Source organism: Musca autumnalis, unplaced genomic scaffold (genome assembly GCF_047663935.1).
Source record: "Musca autumnalis isolate F117 unplaced genomic scaffold, ASM4766393v1 scaffold_2, whole genome shotgun sequence".
In the NCBI taxonomy this organism is placed as follows: Eukaryota; Metazoa; Arthropoda; class Insecta; order Diptera; family Muscidae; genus Musca; species Musca autumnalis.
This window is the reverse complement of record NW_027411755.1, coordinates 76089289-76100648: the sequence shown is the minus strand read 5'-3', so window position 1 is coordinate 76100648 and position 11360 is coordinate 76089289. Positions and strand designations below refer to the sequence as shown.

At 36.0% G+C, this 11360-nt stretch overlaps 1 protein-coding gene across 1 annotated transcript in view; it reads right to left on the bottom strand.

Annotated features, from left to right (window-relative positions):
• Positions 1-11360, bottom strand: part of LOC141394116 (lipase 3) — a 266183-nt gene that overhangs the window by 93232 nt on the left and 161591 nt on the right. The window lies entirely within an intron of this gene.

Below are 11360 nucleotides of genomic sequence, written 5' to 3'. Positions count from 1 at the left end.
TTCACCAACCCTTTGCAATGACATTATCATTATGACGAGAGTTTTGACAACGTTGGTTGTGATTTCGAGTCTCCGACAACATCAAGCCTATTGTAAATAATTAATCTATATATATAAAAGAGTAGTGAGGTGAGTGACTGACTGACTGACTGACTGATTCATCAGCGCCCAGACGAAACCGCTGAAGCTAGAAAGTTGAAATTTTGGGTGTAGGTTGCTGTTGGGGTGTAGGGGTGAGATAAGGCTGGGTTTTTTGAAATTCGACCTAGAAGTGTACGAAAAGTACTAAACGGTACTAAATATGGTACCCTTTGTATTAGGCAAACGGTAAGAGCTAGAATTCTGAAATTTGGAATGAGGGTAACTGATGGAGAGCTAGAAAGATGTACCAAAGGGTTTTTGGGAATTCGAACTATAAGTGTACGAAAAGTACAAAAGGGTACTAAATTTAGTACAATTGAGATTTGGGTGAACAGATAGAGCAGGAATCCTGAAATTTGGAATGAAGGTCACTGATGAAGAGTAATGATGAAAGGTTTTTGGAAATTCGAACTATAAGGGTACGAAAAGTACTAAATGGTACTAAATTTAGTACAATTTGGACTTGGGTGAACGGATAGAGCTGGAATCCTGAAATTTGAAATGGAGTTACTAATGGAGAGTAACAAAAAAAGGTTTTTGGAAATTCTACCTATTAGTGTACGAAAAGTACTAAATTGTACTCAATTTAGTACTATTTGGATTTAGGTGAACGGATAGAGCTGGAATCCTGAAATTTTGAATGAGGGCCACTGATGGAGATTAACAAAAGTACTAAATGGTACTAAATTTAGTACAATTTGGATTTAAGTGAACGGATTGAGCTGGAATCCTGAAATTTGGAATGAGGGTTCACTGATGGAGATTAACAAAAGTACTAAATGGTACTAAATTTAGTACAATTTGGATTCGGGTAAACGGATAGAGCTGGAATCTTGAACTTTTGAATGAGGGTCACTGGTGGAGAGCAACAAAGAAAAGTTTTTGGAAATTCGAACTGTATGTGCGCGAAAAGTACTAAATTTGGTACAATTTGGATTTGGGTGAATGGATAGAGGTGGAATCCTGAAATTTGAAATGAGAGTCGCTGATGAAGAATAACGATGAAAGGTGTTTGGAAATTCGAACTGTAAGGATACGAAAAGTACTAAATAGTACTAAATTTAGTAAAATTTGGATTTCGGTAAACGGATAGAGATGGAATCCTGAAATTTGAAATGAGAGTCGATGATGAAAAATAACGTTGATAGTTTTTTGGAAATTCGAACTAAAAGTGTACGAAAAGTACTAAATATAGTACAATTTGGATTTGAATTAACGAATAGTGCTGAAATTTGGAATAAGGGTCACTGATAAAGAGTAAGAAAAGTGTACCAAAGGTCGAAAAGTCCTAAATAGTAGTGAGTGAAACTTGGAATTAAGATTACTGTTAGAATTAGAATTGAGATATGGAGGTAACTTTAGAAAATCATACTAATGTGCACGAAGCAGTACTAAATGGTACTAAATTCGATACAATTTGTATCGTGAACAGATTACTGTTGGAGTGTAGGATTGCGGTTACTTTGGAAATTCGTACTTATGAAAAAGTGCTAAATGAAAGTACATTGGCTATAATTTGGATTTAGGTGAACGAAAGAAGTGAGTTATGCAAGTTGTTTTTGGAAAGCCGTGTACGATAAATGGCAAATGGTACAAAATTTGGTACCTTTTGGTATTTGCTATATGGTACAGAATTTTTTACAATTTTTGATTTTGTAAAGGGGTGGAATTTTTAAATTTGAAATTCGGTATTAGTTTAGCAATTGTTGTTTAGAGTGGAGGTAGGGATGAAGTTTTGAAAATTCGCACTTATTTATACAAAAAGTACTAAATAGTAATATAATTGCTTTCAGCGGAACATATAAAGCTGGAAAAGTGTATTGCGGTCGGGATATATGTTGAGTATAAGGAAGTAAGCTTTGAAACCTTTAATTATGTGTACGAAAAGTTTGGTAACATGTTGGTACCAAAACCATTTTGGTATTGTGTAAACGGTTAAAGTGAAAAATACCTACTATAGGTGAACGAAAAGTACTAAATGGTACTAAATTTGGTGTTGGGTGTAGGAACAAAGCTTGGATTATATAATTTGGACAAAAAATACGAAATGGAAAAATATTTGTTATGAAGATCTCTCTGAACTTGGAGATAAAGTTCGGAGTTCGGTTGGAAAATGTGCATAAAATCTTCAAAATGCTCTAAGTCTTCAAAATACCGCTTCTAATAAAAGTGGATTGAAGTAGACATTTTTTAAATAAAGCTTTTATATCCTCTGAGTATTCAAGGTCCAAATGTAAAGAAAATTGGACAGTATAGATTTATTCTATTTTTAAAAAACACTAAGTCGTGGGGTACCCTTATATGGGGATATATTTCGAAAATTTTACGAACCTATTCGGGTTCTTGGCGAAACCGCTGAAGCTAGAACCTTGAATTGTGAATGTGCGTTATTGTTGTTGTGAAGGGGTGAGAGAAAGTTTAGTGTTTGGAAATTCGTATTGGGAGGGAATGCTGTGTAAGTGAAGGAGTAAACCAGAATTTGCAATATGAGTCGCGGTTGTGGTGTATGTCTGTGATATGAGGTCGTAGTTTTGGAAATCCGAAATAAAAAATATGGTAGCTGTGTAGGGGTGCGATACGGCAGATATGTTTTTTGGAATTAAATCGATTATATGTTGGTATTTAAAATAGGTTTCAATACAAAAGAACAGAGTTCATATATAATTTATGCCCTTTCCGCATACGAAGTAGCGGGTATTTGCTAGTCTTATATATTTAGAAAAAAATTGTATAAATAAAACCACAAAATTCCTCTCTATTGGATCGATGGAATGGTTTCAAATTCTGATGAAAAGATCGGATCTTTTACGACTTCCTTTGCATTGGTTCAAATGATAATGAAAAGATCGGATCTTTCACGACTTCGTTTGAACCAATTCAAGAGATGCCATGAAATCACGTCATCGCATGTAACCCCTTCCTTCAAATTTTGCTGATTAGGTACGCGTAGTAACAACAAAGAAATAAATATATGGTTGAGTAATGCGTATACGTTTCGGCAACATGTATACGCGGCCTTGTTACCATAAAGGTATCCTCACACGATATCATCATTACTGCCTGTAATGTACATTACTTGCCATCACTATAATAAATGACAGAGTTGAATTGCGAACACGAACATATAATTAAAAAAATATACATAAAAAGTGTTGGAGCCGATTGGAATTTCAATGGCAGGGCTTAAATAACAGATTCCCAAAACTTCTGAGGTACAACTCCTGTCGATGATGAGGTGGAAAGTCGTCGTGACAATTTACATTTCAAGGGCCTTAGATACCATCAACAGCAGGGACGAACGCAAGGGGGGGGGGGGCTTTGGGGACCGGACCCCCAAATGGTATGTCCCTATTGAATTTCTTCTTAATACTAAATTTCAGCAATTTCGGTAAAACAATGTGAGTCACCGTTCTAAGGGGGCTATTTCAAAACGTCGATCTATACCGACAAATTTCTGATGGAAAGTTTTTAGATTCAAAGAAGACTAAATACCAAATTTCCTATATTTCGGTAAGAGAATGTGGCTAAAACTTAAAAAGTACCGAAAATCAAGAAGTACGCTTCTATGGGATATAGGAAGACGTGGACCTATACTGATAATACTCTTCTGGAATATTTTATAACTCTTGGAAGACTAAATAACGAATTTCAGCCATTTCGGTGGGATATTGACGTCACAATCTTCAGTATTACGAAAATCGGGAGGTGCCGTTCTAAGAGGGCTATATCGAAACGTGGACCTATACCGACGAATTTTAGTCGAAAATTTCTGGCGAACAGTTTTATATCACATTGAAGACCAAATACCAAATTTCAGCCATTTTGGTGGAATATTGAAGCCACAACCTTAAAAAAACGGAAAATCGGGAGGTACTTTCCATGAGGGCTATATGAAGGCGGGGATCTACACCGACAAATTTAAAGGGGAAGTTTGAGTACCCCTAACGAAGTCATAATACCAAATTTCCATTTCGGTGGAATATTGAGGCCACAACGTTCAAAATACCGAAAATCGGGAGGTAGCGTTCTATGGGAGCTATATGAAGGCATGGACCGATACTGACAAAGTTCTGGGGGAATGTTTTATACTACCAACGTAGACTAAGTACAAAATTTCAGCCATTTCGGTGTGATAATGAAGCTAAAACCTTCAAAATACCGAAAATCGGGAGGTACCGTTCTATGGGGGCTACATGAAGGCGTGGACCGATACCGACAAAATTCTGGGGAAAAGTTTTACACCCCTAAAGAAGACTACGTACCTAATTTCAGCCATTTTGGTAGGATAATGAAGCTAAAACCTTAAAAATACCAAAAATCGGGAGGTACCGTTCTATGGGGGCTATATCAAAACGTGGACCGATACATCCCATTTTCAATACCAACCATCCTGCAAGTAATAAAAACTTCTGTACCAAATATTGACTCTCTATCTTACTATACTTTATAGGGTCTCGATGAATATTTCGATGTGTTACAAACGAAATGACAAATTTAATTATACCCTCCATGTTATGGTGGAGGGTATAAAAAACCAGTAAGGAAAGGATCAAAGTCGGGCGGGGCCGACTATATGATACCCTACACCTCTATGAATAGGTAAAATATATATGGGAGCTAAATCCAAATGTGAACAGATTATGATATAATTTGGCACACATATTTCTAGACCAAACACCGTCACACTTTCCAAATTCCATCAAAATTAGACATACATTGCGTCTTTGGTGCATCAAATACCTCAAATTCGGGCGAAAATATATATGGGAGCTATATCCAAATCCGAACAGATTTCGATAAAATTTGGCACATTTATCTATAGACCTAATTCCATCACTCATTCCGAATTTCATCAAAATTAGATATACAAAGCGTCTTTGGTGCATCAAATACCTTAAATTGGCCGAAAATATATATGGGAGCTATATCCAAATCTGAACTGATTTCGATATAATTGGGCACATTTATCTATAGACCTAATTCCATCACACATTCCAAATTTCATCAAAATTGGACAGATACAGCGTGTTTGGTGCATCAAATAACTCAAATCGGCCGAAAATATATATGGGAGCTATATCCAAATCTGAACCGTTTTTCTCCAAAAGCAATAGCGTTCTTCATTAGGCTAAAAAAATGATCTTCCCCAATTTCAGCCAAATCGAACAATAAATGCGACGTGTACGTTGCGAACGGACGGACATGCATAAATCGACTCAGAAAGTGATTCTATGTATATCCCTAGAAGGAACTATGGGTCTATCTCTTTTCCTTAGGCATGTTACATACAAATGCACTAACTCATAATACCCTTACCTAAATTTTGGATCTCACAATATTTGGTCAAAACTTTAAGTCATATCGGTCCACTCGTTAGGGCACTTCCCCCAAGACTTCAAAATGTTTCCCTAAAATGTTTCGAGACATAGATTAGGTTCGAATATGGATTGTATCGATTCTCTCCATCAGGTACCTCCCACCTTAAATTTCAGTTATCCGATTTGACAGAAACTTTGAACATCCTAAAATTATTTCCAGACGTACTTATATCAAGTACCAAGAGGGTCTATATGAAAGAACATCTTCGGATACATCCCTCACATAAGTGTGGTTTAAGGGCTGTACAAGGAGTCATTGCACATTTTCCACAATGGTACTCCTTGCGGTCTTGTTTACAGCGGTATTCCATTTTTCATGGGTAAGTCCTTGGTTATATCAGGAATGGTCCAAAAGCTTTAAATCTTAAGGTGACCAGAGGGAATGACTTCAAAAATTAGATTCACTTCCAAAATGTACTATATCTGTCGATTCTGTACAAAAGTTCAAAACGTTTGCCCTTTTATCAAAGTTAAATTTATAAGCACTGTTTAGGTGATAGCTCAGAGAGGCCGCAGAGAATAATTGTTGTTTGTGGGGATGAGCAAGTGATACAAACCCGAGTAAATAAAAGGAGATGAAATAAAACACAAATGTTTTTAGTTGGCATAATAAAAATATTGGTGTGGGTGATTTATTAAGGCGAAAAGTACTGATGACTTTACCTGGTGTGGGGTGAGACGCGTTACAACTCGCGAGTAAACCGAGAAGTACTTCCGTACTGGTGAAGAGATGACTTATAAGTGTTTGGTGTATAAAAACCGAAAGTGAATCAAGGCTGAGGCAATCACTGCTTATTGGAAAGTTCTCACTACGATCCGAACTGAGCGAATATAGTTCCAGGGAGAAATTGCAGAGAAATTCCACTACCAAGAGAGTACTCTCTACGATCCGCGCTGAGCGAACAAAGTCTCTGAGAAGATTTGTAGGGCAATGGTTGGAAATATCACCCTACGGTCCGCCGTAAGCGAACATAGTTTCTCAGAGGGTTTGTAGAGAACACTTAAGGAAGGGAGGCCTCTCTGCGATCCGAACTAGGCGAACAAAGGCTCCCTGAAGATTTGTAGTGAAAATACCAATAGAGAGTTTCTAACTTAAACAAGCACAACATAAGCATTTAATCGCAACGCCCACAATCGTGCACTTATATGCCCTAAATGTTTCGATAGTTTTGTCGGAAAGTTTATACGTCCAAAAAAGACCACGAAATTCTGAAACTCTCTGACAACACAATTTTTAGGAAAAAGATTTTGGTTGTGTAGCCCGATCTGTGTACAGATTAAAGTCTCAACTCACACAGGCTGAGGGGTATATCTCTGTCGGCAAACTTGACTAAAACTTGTTTATTTGTTTTCCAGAAAAAAAGTTATGATTTTTCATAAGTTTGCCTCCGCTATGCCGACAGAAGTGATTAGTCCTTGCACATAGTCCTTGGAAAGTTTTTAATGCCATCGAGTCCATAAACATCTAGTCGTCAATTAAGACAGAAATAAGCGGGAAAACAACCATTCAGATATCAGATTTAGTTTTTCGACTTAACCTATTTTTAAAGGATTTTACCATGTTTTGCGAAGTCTCAAACAGTACTACGAGTTTGATTCGGAGTCTTTGAGTAGTAAAGGGTGTTTTTTTTAAGCCCGATAGAACTTGAAATTGTAAAAATAACACAAAAAATTAAATTGTAATCAAATTTTTTTTTTATTCGAAAGATCAATACGTGACATTAACATTTGAAAATGATTTCGGGCATATGGGCACCGCGGCTGTTCTTGACGAAGTGCATTCTGGACGTCCAATTTTTGGCCACTTTTTCGAGCACTGCTGGCCGTATGTCACGAATAACACGAACAATGCTGGCCTCCAAGGCATCTATTGTTGCTGGTTTATCAGCATTCACGGCTTTCACGGACTCTATCACTTCTGGTAAAACAGAAAAGTTTTGGTATTTTTTGTGACATAAAAGAATAATATTTTCTTACAATAATACAAAACATTTTAATGGGACTGATGTTCTTGTGTTATATCTGGATATGTACTTTAAAGAAGAAAAGGCGTTATGTTCGGGCCGAACTGTGAATGCAATCCACATATTCGAAAGTGGATCTATTTTCACCAATTTCTGCATTAAAGTGTATTTCGATGTGTGAATATTTCGATGTGTTACAAACGGAATGACAAATTTAATTATACCCTCCACCTTATGGTGGAGGGTATAAAAACAGGAAAATATTTTCCTCGTGAGGTTCCCAATGGCCAAGGAATTTCCCCACTAAATATTGTCAAAATTGGTTAACGTTTTGGTATATCCCCTATATAACGGCACTTTCCGAGTTAAGGTATTTTGGGAATTTTAGCTATATTTTCCGTCCAAATTGGCTCCAATGTGACACTTGGAGTTTCAAGAGGTCAAAAAATATCTGCACCAAAAATGGTAGAGATAGGTCCTCGTTTTGGTATAGCCCAAAATGTTAGAAATATATATGGTAACATGGGGCGCCTTAGCCACGTTTTTGTTCAAAATGTTCTCATACCGACACCGTTAAAGTTTTTTCAAATTTTATTTTTGGTACAAATATTAGCATGTCTTGACTATAAGTTTTGATTTATAAATATTTATAATTTTGTTTTTAAAATATTATTTTTGAGAACTTACAAAATGTCTAAAACGTGGCGAAGCCTCCCCACCCATGGGGCAGCTTCGCCATCGATATTGCACATTCTCCAACGGACTCTAAAACTGTAATTTACCATACTTCTTCCTTAAATATCAACATTATGCAAAAAAAGAACATGTTTTCTATTGAATAATCTTAAATGATTTCAAAAACCGCAAAAAGTAACCTATTCAAGAGGTTAATTGAAGTAGGTACCTTGACTTTAGGTACAAAAATCATAATATTACTGAAAAAAGATACGTTTAGGACAATATTTGATTTTTACGTCACATTATATGGTGGTATATCTATGGTGTAAAGAATTTAGGTTAAACATGACAAATTGCTAACATTAACCCACCACGCCCCTATCATGGCGAAGGCGCCCCACCCCTTACATATTTTATAATATTAATATATTGACATTTGCAATTGCTTTTTTCATGCGAATTATTGGGATTTATATTCTTCAGTAGTTGTCTTCTAACGGTATAAAATGTGTTTTTGATATCACAAAAGGTAAAGAAGATATCACAAAAAATACCTACCATAATTATTTTTCCCATTACCTTGAAAACACAAAACCGCGTGCGTCCGTTATCATACCTATGACACAACTTCCAACTTTTCTAGACCAAATTCCGTCACACATTCTAAACTTCATCAAAATTGGACAGATACAGCGTGTTTGGTGCATCAAATACTTCAAATCAGCCGAAAATATATATGGGAACTACATCCAAATCTGAACTGATTTCGATATAATTTGGCACATTTATCTATAGACCTAATTCCATCACACATTCCAAATTTCATCAAAATTGGACAGATACAGCGTGTTTGGTGCATCAAATACCTCAAATCGGCCGAAAATATATATGGGAGCTATATCCAAATCTGAACCGTTTTTCTCCAAAAGCAATAGCGTTCTTCATTTGGCTAAAAAAATGATCTTCCCCAATTTTCAGCCAAATCGAACAATAAATGCTACGTGTACGTTGCGAACGGACGGACATGCATAAATCGACTCAGAAAGTGATTCTATGCATATCCCTGGAAGGAACTATGGGTCTATCTCTTTTCCTTAGGCATGTTACATACAAGGCACTTCCCCACAAGACTTCAAAATGTTTCCCTAAAATGTTTCGAGACATAGATTAGGTTCGAATATGGATTTTATCGATCCTTTCCATCAGGTACGTCCCACCTAAAATTTCAGTTATACGATCTGAAAAAAACTTTGAACATCCTAAAATGAATTCCAGACGTACTTATATCAAGTACCAAGAGGGTCTATATGAGAGAACATCTTCGGATACATCCCTCACAAAAGTTCAACATAAGTGTGGTTTAAGGGCTGTACAAGGAGTCATTGCACATTTTCCACAATGGTACTCCTTGCGGTCTTTTTTTACAGCGGTATTCCATTTTTCATGGGTAAGTCCTTGGTTGTATCAGGAATGGTCCAAAAGCTTTAAATCTTAAGGTGACCAGAAGGAATGACTTTAAAAATTAGGTTCACTTCCAAAATGTACTATATCGGTTGATTCTTTCAGGTATATTCTGTACAAAAGTTCAAAACTTTTGAACTTTTATCGAAGTTAAATTTATAAGCACAACATAAGCAATAATTCGCTTTATATGCCCTAAATCGTGTATTTATATCGACACCTCCAAATAATAGTATGCTAAGTCTAAAAAGTGAGTTTTGCAGCAGAAGCTCTCAAAGTTTGGAAATTTTTTTGAACTTCAGTACTATGCTAAGTCAATATTTGTTTATAACTTCTGTTCGGATTGACCGATCATTACCAAAATTTGACAGAATTTAAGTTAAAGGACGTTCGACACCTCCAAATAATAGTTTGCTAATTCTGAACAGTGAGTTTTGCAGGACAAGCTCTAAAAGTTTGGAAATTTCTTTGACCTTCAGAACTATGCTAAGTAAATATTTGTTTATAACTTCTGTTCGGATTGTCCGATTATTACCAAAATTTGACAGAATTTAAGTTAAAGGACGTTAAATATAAAAATGTAAAGAACTTGAAAACATGCTAAGTCGACTTAGCATACTATTGTTTGGAGGCGTCGATATGCCCTAAATGTTTCGATATTTTTGTCGGAAAGTTTATACGTCCAAAAAAGACCACGAAAACACAATTTTTAGGAAAAAGATTTTGGTTATGTTGCCCGTGTTCGATCTGTGTACAGATTAAAGTCTCAACTGACACAGGCTGAGGGGTATATCTCTGTCGCCAAACTTGACTGATACTTGTTTATTTGTTTTCCAGAAAAAAAGTTATGATTTTTCATAAGTTTGCCTCCGCTATGCCGACAGAAGTGATTAGTCCTTGGACATAGTCCTTGGAAAGTTTTTTTAATGTCATCGAGTCCATAAACATCTACTCGTCAATTAAGACAGAAATAAGCTGGAAAACAACCATTCAGGTATCAGATGTAGTTTTTCGACTTAACCTATTTTAAAGGTACTCAAACAGTACTACGAGTTGGATTCGGAGTCTATGAGTCGTAGTTTGTATCAACCTACTCCTTATAATTTTTTTTTTTTATTTTTTTCTTAATGTAATCTTCTGAATTTTTAGTTGGATTTCACGGACTCTATCACTTCTGGTAAAACAGAAAAGTTTGGGTATGACATAAAAGAATATTATTTGGGTATGACACAAAAGAATATTATTTTCTTACAATAACATACAACTTTTTAATGGGACTGAAGTTGGTGTGTGATATCTGGAATGTACTTTAAAGAAAAAATGGCGTTATGTTCGGTCCGAACTTTGAATGCAATCTATATATTCGAACGTGGATCTATTTTCACCAATTTCTGCATTAAGGTGTATTTCGATGTGTGAATATTTCGATGTGTTACAAACGGAATGACAAATTTAATTATACCCTCCATATTATGGTGGAGGGTATAAAAACAGGAAAATATTTTCCTCGTGAGGTTCCCAATGGCCAAGGAATTTCTCCACTAAATATTGTCAAAATTGGTTCACGTTTTGATATATTCCCTATATAACGGCACATCTCGAGTTAAGGTATTTTGGGAATTTTAGCTACATTTTCCGTCCAAATTGGCTCCAATGTGGCACTTGGAGTTTCAAAATGTCAAAAAATGTGTGCACCAAAAATGGTGGAGATAGGTCCTCGTTTTGGTATAGCCCAAAG